The 10,400-nt window shown below is 40.7% G+C and overlaps 1 protein-coding gene across 1 annotated transcript in view; it reads left to right on the forward strand.

The window, feature by feature from the left end:
• The window catches only part of LOC140268581 (casein kinase I-like), a 181,200-nt gene extending 178,694 nt beyond the window's left edge, over positions 1 to 2,506 (forward strand). The window contains exon 13 of the transcript XR_011907545.1: positions 2,493 to 2,506. The gene's annotated coding sequence lies outside the window, so the exon portion shown is untranslated. The remainder of the gene's footprint in view (positions 1 to 2,492) is intronic.
• The last annotated feature ends 7,894 nt before the right edge of the window (positions 2,507 to 10,400 follow it).

A 10,400-nucleotide genomic window follows, 5' to 3' on the forward strand; every position in this document is an offset into this window, starting at 1 on the left:
CTCACTGTCCAGGACACATTCCTGTAAGTACTCACTCCATAACCTCCTCTTTGAGTCAGATGAATATTTAGAATGAGTTGAGAATATATTATAAAGTGTAGAGATCTGGCCTTTACTTTGCTGACGCTGGGTAGTAAACTGTTATAACACTGTGAAAGGGGAACAATTAGATGAATGATTTAACTTAGAGTGAATAATGTTTTGCACCTGTAGGTATTTAAAAAAGTGTGATTGTGGAATGTTGAATCTATCTTTGATTTTGTTAAAGGACATCAATGTATCACCATTATAGAGGTCTATGATCCTTCTAATCCCTTTGTGTGACCATTGTTTGAATCCTAAGTCTTTTGCACCAGGTTTGAACTCTGTGTTTCCCCAGATGGGTGCAAAGCAGGATAAAGGTGGGTTATCACCTACAGCATTATGAGCTTCATGCCATACCATCAAGGTGTTTCTAACAAATGGATTTAGTGTATTTTTCTTCAAGTTCTTAAGAGAGTCAGAATACAAATATGAATCTAATGCTAGCCCTTTTGTTGACAATGCTTCCATTTTTACCCAAGGTAAGTCTGGATATGAGAACCATAAGCGAGAAGCTCTAAGCTGGGCTGCCCAGTCGTAGCATATTAGATTTGGTACCTTTAGGCCTTCTTTGTCTAGCCGGAGGACTGTGTAAGCCGGAGTCTCAGGCACCTATTTCTCAAATTAACTTTATAAGAGTTTTTTTCATATCTTGGAAGAAAGAAGGAGGAGGCGGGAGTGGAATTGATTGAAAGTGATAAAGAAATTTGGGAAGGACATTCATCTTGAAAGCACTTATACGTCCAATCACAGAAATTGGTGACAGTGTGAGATACATCTATTTAGAGATTCCTTGTGTAACTCTGCTGTTACTAAAAGACAGTTTCCCATTCAGGTTAAACTTTACCAAAAAGTAATATAAAGAAACCTAAATGTTTGGGCCATATGTTCGGCTACCACTAGGAGAAATTAAGAGAATGAGACTCAGACAAAAGCTTAAATTTGTGAAACTTCAGGCCTGTATTTTTTGTAAAGAGTTGTAAATAAAATAAAATAAATATTTCAAATAGAAAATCCTTTTCGGTACCAACAGTCTCTCAGTAATCACCTTTCTTTTCACAATCAAGGAATTACTATAAAAATATTACCGGGGTGCACCCTTCTAAATCTACAGATCAGGCTTATTCCAAAACAACCGTTTAAATTGCAACACAGACTTCACAATACATGGATCAGAAGATTTCACTACAACAAAACTCTGGATTTGAAAGTGTTTTCCACCAGCCCGCCCCAAGTCCACTTCCTGTGAGTGAAGGTGAGTAAAGTCCTTAAAAGTCCTAAATAAAACCAAAAGTCCAAGTGGAGTGTGTGTATATGAAAGGGGCAAGAAGTGTACTATGGAGGGGAAGGATCTGTTTTTTGTTGCAGCTGGCCTACCACACTGCACTGTGCAGTAGAAGACATCGACAAGTTCGTCCACGGGATTGGCTCGCCATCAACATTCCATCCACCCAACAAGGGGCAGAAAAAAAAACCCTGACCTGTCAACACAGTGTCATAGACACACTGTCTTCAAATAAATACATTTCACAGTTTTCTATCATATGAAACACTGTTTGTAACAATACCCACGTTAACAATTAAGATAAAATAGTGCAAAATGTAATTTATGCATTGTATAATGCATATTTTTCTTCTCAATATCATTTTTATATTTACATATAATTAAATCACACTTTTGGCAAAATAACAATAGAGCATTGCCTCAATTTATCAGCAAAAATAAAATGTTTCTTCAATAAAACACTAAATCTTCTCCTATATTATTTTTTTATGTGCTTCACATTAACATAACAAAAGTGCAAACATTGTGTAAACCACAAGGTTGTGGATTGAATTGCTCACCAACCTCACAAGATGACTAGGCAGAAACACAAAATGGCGCTGCCTGGAACCTTTGAACCTCTTTTGGCTAAAAGTACAGAAAGAACCAGAACGAATGAACATTTCTGAGCTTAGTGCATCGGTTTTGTCGTTAAAGTATGTAAACATCACTCAGCATCAGCAAATGAGCGCTAACTCTTCATTAAACATCCTTTTTGTACCCTTTTCTATGAATCTCCGTCTCCGTTTTCAGCCTGCTCAGAGTTTGTGGCAAAAAAGAGCCAAGCATGCTCTTTCAGAGGAATTAACCTTTAAATTGCTGAGTTTATTTACCAGAACAAAACATAACTGCTAAAATGAACACTTTATCACATCTACTGAAGCTTTCGTGTCATCTATCATAATCATAATGTACATGTGGGTTACACTTGGCTTTTGAAATAAGTAATAACACTAAAGATGTCCGTTAAAGGCTACAGCCAGAAAGCTCTCTCCCCGTTTCATTGGCCCGTTCGAGAATAAATTCAATGGACATATCAATTTGTTTTTCAATGATTTATAAATATCGATTGGGAGTCCATTCGGACCTGTCATTTTCCCTCCTTTCATGTGATTTATAGCCTCTGAAAATTCCTGACTTTCGAGTGTTCGGTCCATCCAGGATTTGTCTTGCTCAGATATGGTGGGGCTGGGGAGTTGATTGAGAAAGGGAGACTGCTCTTTCTCTAATTCTGATCATTCTCATTCATAAAGGATCTTATAATACATAGCAAAAGTATCATTTATCACCACAGGATCAACTATTATATCACTGTTTGGAGATTGAATACTGTTGATGGCTCTTTCTGTATCCAACTTCTTTATTTGCCAAGGTAATAACTTTCCACTTTTCTACCCTTGCTCGTAGAATGTTTGTTTCAATCTTAAGGAATTTTCTGCTTTAGAGGCAGAGAGTGCCAATTCCTGTGTATGGGGATTTGTCTTGTCTACCTCACTCTCAAGTTGCTTCATTGACTTGTCTAAATTAAGCATTTCTAAATTAGTTTTATTGGTTATTGAACTGGTGTAACTAATTATTTGACCGCATATATAAGCGTTAAATGCCTCCCATCTTATAGAGGCTGAAGTTTCATCCTTATTAATGTCAAAAAGATAGTCTATTTGTGTTTCTATGAATTTCAGCTGGGATCATTTAGCCATTTAGGGTGGAGTCGCCATCTCCAAGTACCCCGCACAAGATTTTGGTCATTATATATAAGAAATGTTGGACCGTCTTCTGAGATTACAATGGAGTCATAAACACAATCTGTTATTCTAGGAAAGAGATCATTGGACACCAAAAAGTAGCCAATGGCCTTTGGTTACATTGGCGCAGCATGAGTACTCTCTATTATTAGGATAGAACAGTCTCCTCCAGGGGTCACATAAATTCAGCTCTTTTATTAAATACTGCAGCATTTTCCTACTCTGTGTATGTGCAGTATCAATGCCAGAAGAGCGGTCAAGGTGAGGAGCGATTGTGCGGTTATAATCTCCGCCAATTTGTAAATCCCCTGCTAGTGAGGCTAATAGAAATAGATTGTATAGACTGGAAATAGACCCTAAATCTGACAGATGTAAACAGGCACCAGCTAGTTTGGTGCACATATTTTGGCTGCACGCCAAACTGTTCACCTTTTGGAAGCCGGCCTTTGACTCTATATAAAGCCCTGCAAGCAGATATTTATTCCTCTTGATTTACTTTGCTTTCAGGTTTGTTCATGTGTTATTCAGTGCTAATAAACCTCATGTTCTTGTCTGCTACATTTTATTAAAATAACATTCATCTCAACTTGTTTATTACTATATTCCACTGAAGGGTAATGGTTGACAAAATCATAACTCTTTTGGCACCATCTTATTTATAAAATGTTCACAACATCCACACCTCTGTAAGAGCACTGCAGTCGACCAGCAAGTTTCTCTTAAATGTTCCAAGATCTAGATTAAATCACAGTCGATCGAGCTTTGCCATATAAGCACTGCTCAGACTGTACATTTGCTCAAATCATTGCAAAGTCTCACCTCTTTGGCTTTTGACTGGAGTAGAGTATGACACCTGTCATGTCTAAGAAGTCACATTAAGTTATGTTTAGTTTTTGTCTTGTGTCTATGTTGTCTCGTGACTTCCTGTTTTTCATTTTGACATTTAACTCTCCCGTTGGTCTGATTGTTTGATGGTTCTCATCTGTTTCCCATTCCCTTGTGTGTGTGTGGATATATATAGTTTGTTACCTTTTGTCCTGTACCAATCAGTCTTGTCTTATTAAGTGAGAGAACCTACGGCAGCCTATGCCGGGTTTTGTATTATTTATTACTGAGCTTTGTTTATTTCCATCATGTTATTTTGATACTTTATCTTCTTCAAAAGAGTGATTTTCTGTTTACACTTTGTCAGTAAAGATTGTTTATTTGTACTTTGTCCTCTGTGAGTCGTGCATTTGGGTTCAAGTCCTAGTTCAGTAGCGTCAACACCTGAATTGATCAGTTGTATTTTTATCATGCTTTCGTCTCCTTTTTATTTCTATTTGTTTTACAGCTGCATTTTGACTAATAAGACTATTTAGCTGATAAAGCAGTGTAACTGCCAATGAACTACTATTTTGTTTCTGAGTAAGATTTACTTGAACTCTGTTTTATGAAACCAGTTCGATTTGTTCAGTGAATACCGTTGTTAGAAAACCAACTGACCAACCAAACTGATTGTTTTCCAACTGACCACACAGTGATAATGAAACATAGAACGCACAGCTTTTCTTTCTTTGCAATAGTTTTACCTTATAAACTGCTCAGATCTTTTATGTCAGAAGAGGTCTTTCTCAAAGTTCAGAACAAAACCATCTACTGATTCCACATTTCACAGTCATCACTGTTTTGAGTTTATTGTGTGAGACACATTATCCACAGGACAGTTGAAAGGACCAAGCAAAGTGAGAGCAGCAGTTGGCTGCTTATTGATCCATAACAAGCAGATGAAAACTCATGCACCTTTGATACAACTCAGCTTTGACAACAGGCTTGTGTTAACTTACATGGCTATTGTGGTACACTATGGAGCTCTGGTGAAGTACCACAGATGGAATGGGAACATCCGAAAAGTTATGTACAGATTTTCGTGCATTCTACGAATATCCAATGACACGATTGACCTGCATGCGCAGTTCCCTGCAGTGAAAAATGGCTTCCCGTTCGTTTCAGCTATTGAACATGCACCTTTCCGTCAGCGAAACAGAGTGGCAGGAAACCTGCATAAATTGGCATATTTTTATGTTTTCATAACATAGTTTTTCTCACGACATAAACGTACATGTTAGAGTTAGACTTTTTTAGTTGAAGAATGCGCAGATATATGTTTTTTAAACCCTAATTTCGCAACCGTGACCCTAACCCGGAAGCACGGTATAAAAACTACAATTTGTACTAAATTGCTGTACACAGTGGCTGTACACAGCGCCATGTGTTTTGTAGTTCGAATATGTTTCCTCTAATATGGGAAATTGTGGCCAGTAAACTTTCAGACTTATTGGTTTTGGGGTTGGGAAGCACATCTGTTTGGTCAGATTTGATCTTGCTTATAGTTAAAGGGGTGAAATCACATTTTTTCTGGGTTTTGACCCAACTTCGCGGCGCCCCCTACAGGTGTCCCACAGGTGATGGTAGTGTAGGTCAAGAGCTTTCCAAAACTGTTTACAACTGGTCTGTAGCCCATTTTGTTGCTGCTCTGTAAGCCTGTTATAATTGGCTTTGATCTTAGACATTATAAATTCATATTCTGTATTTTCCTAAATAACCTATGTTCCTAGCTGGTACTTTTCCACTCTGCTCATACTGCACAACAGATGACCTTAAATGGTCCAAGACCTTAGAATGACATAAACAACTGGGTCAGACAGAACATCTCTATTAAGGCAGATAGGTCTGGTACATTAGATCCGAGCCTAAAAACAGCACTCACACACACACACACACATTGTTTATCACATCCAAAGAACACAACAAGGACAGCAGCTGGCCTGATCATGCCACTGAAGACTGGCCAATTATACTCTGACAAGTTTGAATACAACTTCTGTGAGATAAAGCTGAATATAAATATGAAATGTTTCCGGATATCGGGGCTCGGCCTGACGGATTTCCTGCGGGAGCTCTGGCACTCCGAGTCTCCAGCTTATTCTTGAGCTTCCAATGAAAAAATCGGGCTAACAAGCCTGTATCTCAGGTTCAAGGTTCAAAGGTCACCTCTGAGGAGCAGGAGCTGCCCACAATTTTTATACTGACATATGTTTCTTAATATTTCGATCTTGCAGTTAATTCAGCCAGTCTGGGTCTCATTTTATTCGCTACACCCTGTTAATTAGTTAGTTACTAACTGTGTTAGTTTAGCTCAAAATAGGACTGCTATGAGTGTGTGGTGTCTGTAGATGTTTATTCGTTAGACCACCTATTTAATGATAATTTATATTCTCTTTTATCCCTGACCATTTTTATCTGTTTTGATTGATTTATCCATGTTGTGGCAACAGTGATGAATTAGAAAACACAAATAACATTCTATCTCTGGTCTCCATGATGTTTATGCATTTAACACACGCTTTTATCCAAAGCGACTTAAATTGGTAGGCAATGAGGGTAAGGGGGTGTTGCCTGAGGACTCCTACTGGAGGTAGTGCCTTCCGTGCAGGGGATTTGAACCCTTGTCACTCACGTGAAAGGTGGCAATCTCACCACTACACTATCCAGACCCTAATATTTGTTGTCATGAAAGTAAGGAGAAGAATAAATAATAGAGACTTACTGAAATGTCGTCTCTTTCTCTTCAAACTCCACATTGGTGACCCCGACAATTGAAATATGTTAGTAGAGGCAACCTCGTCTTTCGCCGCTGTGACAGCGTCTTTTTTCGCAGCTACGGTTAAGCTACCGGACTTTTGGAAGCATGACCCAGAGCCATGGTTCCAGCAAGTCGAGGCTCAGTTTCATCTGCGCGGCATAACCAGCTTTGGATTGGGCCACCACACTCAGGTTAATGGGACTGCTCCGGCACCCGCCTCAAGCCGACAAGTATGCAGCACTGAAGAAAGAGTTTCTGCAACTGTATCAACTCTCAGATATGGAGCGGGCCGATCGTCTGTTGTCTCTGACTGGTTCTGGGGACAGCAGACCTTCTGAACTGATGGAGAATATGTTGCCACTGCTTGGCTCTGCTGATACTTCTTTCCTTTTCACCCACCTGTTCCTGCGCCAGCTTCCACCTCCTGTACGCACAGTCATGGCCAACTCTCCCCTGATCCGCACTAAAGATTACAGAGGTTTGGCCGAAGAAGCGGACAGACTTCTGCTGCCATCCAGACAGTTCTCAGTGCACGCCCTGTTGCCATGGGTGCATGATAAGGACGACTCTGTGGAAGCGGCTGCTGTCACGGAGCGCCGGAAGAGGGAGAGCAGTCTGTGCTTCTATCACCGCCGCTTTGGAGTGAAGGCCCGGCGTTGTGTCCCACCGTGTTCCTTTCAGCAGCCGGGAAACGAGAAGGCCGGCGCTCACTAGCAGCTGTGTGTTCCGGCAACGATGATAGGCTGCTTTTCATTGAGGACAGCGCGTCAGGACGACGTTTTCTAGTGGATTCAGGAGCACAGCGAAGCATCATGCCCCCTTCCTCTACTGACACTTTGGGACATGGACAGGGACCCCCGCTGGATGCGGCTAACGGCTCTCCCATCCGCACCTTTGGTACCAGGTTCATGACTGTGTGTTATAATGGGCGTGAGTTTAACAGGGAATTTCTTGTAGCAGCTGTTTCTGTGCCCATTCTAGATTTTTTATGTGCTTACAGGCTGTTATTGGATGTATCTAACAGGAGAGTTATTGATGCTGTTTCTTTTGATTCCTACCCATGTACTCTGGGGAAGGCAGGGCCCCTTCTGGCAAATATGCTTGCTACAGGGGACATGTACCAACGTCTTCTCTCTGAATTTCCTGCCCTTACTGTACCAACTTTTTCTGCTGCTGTAGCCAAGCATGGTGTAGAGCATTATATAACTACTGGAGGACCACCTGTTTTTGCACGTGCACGCCATTTGGATGCGGCTAAGTTGGCCGTCGCCAAAGAGGAGTTTGCCTACATGGAGCGGCTGGGCATGGAGCGGCTGGGCATGGAGCGGCTGGGCATGGAGCGGCTGGGCATTGTGCGACGCTCAAACAGCTTGGGCTTCACCGTTACACATGGTTCCAAAGTCAGATGGGGGCTGACGCACTTGTGGAGATTTACGGCGCCTCAACAATGTTACTACTAATGACAGATACCCCATCCCACACATTCAAGACTTCTCTGTGCATCTTTCAGGGGCAGTCGTTTTCTCTAAGGTCGATTTGGTGAGGGGCTACCATCAAGTGCCGGTCCATCCACAGGACATTCCCAAAACTGCTGTTATTACTCCTTTTGGGCTATTCGAGTTTTTGAGAATGCCGTTTGGACTGAAAGGGGCAGCGCAGACGTTTCAGCGGCTCATGGACTCTGTATTGAGGGATATGCCTTTCCTGTTCATGTATCTGGATGATATACTGGTGGCAAGTAGTTCAGTGGAGGAGCACAGGTTACACCTCGGCCTATTGTTTGAGCGCCTCACTGCACATGGATTAGTTGTGAATCCTGCTAAATGTCAGTTTGGGTTTTCAGAGATTGAGTTCCTGGGTCACAGTGTGTCACAGCAGGGTGCTGTGCCACTCTCTACCAAGGTAGAAGCAGTTTTAGCCTTACCCCACCCCTCCTGTGTGAAACCTCTTCCGGAGTTTTTAGGCATGGTTAACCTTTACAACCGTTTCATTCCTAGAGCTTCCCACATTGTGCACCCTTTGTATGAAGCATTAAAAGGCAAAAAGGGTAACCAGGACATTGAGTGGACCACGGAGAGGTTACAGGTTACCGCCTTGTTGACCCATCCCAACCCCGCAGCGCCTATCACCCTGACCTCTGATGCTTCTCATTATGCAGTCGGAGCAGTTTGTGAGCAGTGGGCAGATGTTATGGATCAACGGTTGTTGTCATGAAAACGAAATGTATGTTCTGTCAGTTGATGTCAGTTATTGTCAGTTTTATAGTTTTCTTTTAAGTGGAGTAAGGAGATGAATAAATAATAGAGACTTACCTAAACGCCGTCTCTTTCTCTTGAAACTCCACAATGTTTCCTTTTTTATTATTGAAATTAACTGCACTGATCTCCAAACGGTGGATGTGTGAAACACAATTTCCTTTTTATGTGACGCATGAGAATGACAAATAAAACCTATCTTTATTTTATTTGTTCATATATTAGCTGTCCGTGAATACATCCTCCTGTAAATATAATTATTCTCTCCATTCGCCTCGGCGCTCTGATTCGATGCAGAAGATGTCAGTGGGCATTGATCTTTCAGGTTGTTTATCCAAAACAAACTTATTTCTCCGCTGCCTGCGTGTATTTCCTTTATAGCGTGTTTCAGCAGCGAAGCCGGAACAAGAGCAAATTAAAACAAACTAACAAAAAAGCAGCCTATGGCGATTAACGTGACGTTTACGGAAGCTAGTAGTGTCCTTAGTAACCACCATAGCAACGTTCGAAACATTTTATAGGTTAATAACTAACAAACTAAAGCTTGCATACATTCCCTGAAGGAAGATTGTAAAAATAAAAAGTACATTTTTCGCTTTCAACAATGTATTATAATGTCGAAACTAAACTGTTTATTTTCCTCTGAAAAGGCTTTGTGCAGGCGCACTGGTCGCTTGTGTTGATGGATATTCGTAGGAGTATGCACGAAAATCTGTGCATAACTTTTTGTACGTTTTCATACGAACTGTTGGTGAGCAGCCTGCAACCTTATCTTGATACCTCCGTTGGGCCAATTTTTGAGGGTGGGGTGAGCTACTTGACTCTCCTCTCCTGCAGTGGCTTTTTTTTTCAGATCAGTGGTGCAGTATTATACATTTTTGAGCTTAAATTTAGACAGTCAATAACCTTTGAAGCACATTATTACTATCATAATTATTATTATTGTTATTATCCAATTTCTCTCTTAAGTGAACTGCTGATGAGAACATTGCACGGTTAATAGCAAGGCAAATTTCTGTCTTCTTACTTTGGAGTGGAGACAGAGATGGGGAAGCTGGTAATTCTACTCTGAGCCCCATCTGTGATACCTCATCAAGCTGTAAATCTAAGCAGCCCTAGGTTGCAGTGACACGGTTGTATTAGATCAGTTTTTTAGTTGTTAGTCACTAAAGACACCTGAATACATGCTCTCAAGCACGATATAAGTTATATTCTTAATATGCCTAATTCAAAGTTGGACGTTAGGATGGTCATTTTTTTCTATTTGTTTAATAATATAAGCTTGATAGTAATGGCATTAATTTGATCAAATATTGTGGTATAATAAAACCTCATAAATAGATTTATTATCAAAATGATGCACTGGGGGA

This window comes from Leuresthes tenuis, unplaced genomic scaffold (genome assembly GCF_036924035.1).
Source record: "Leuresthes tenuis unplaced genomic scaffold, fLeuTen1.0.hap1 SCAF_14, whole genome shotgun sequence".
NCBI lineage: Eukaryota > Metazoa > Chordata > Actinopteri > Atheriniformes > Atherinopsidae > Leuresthes > Leuresthes tenuis.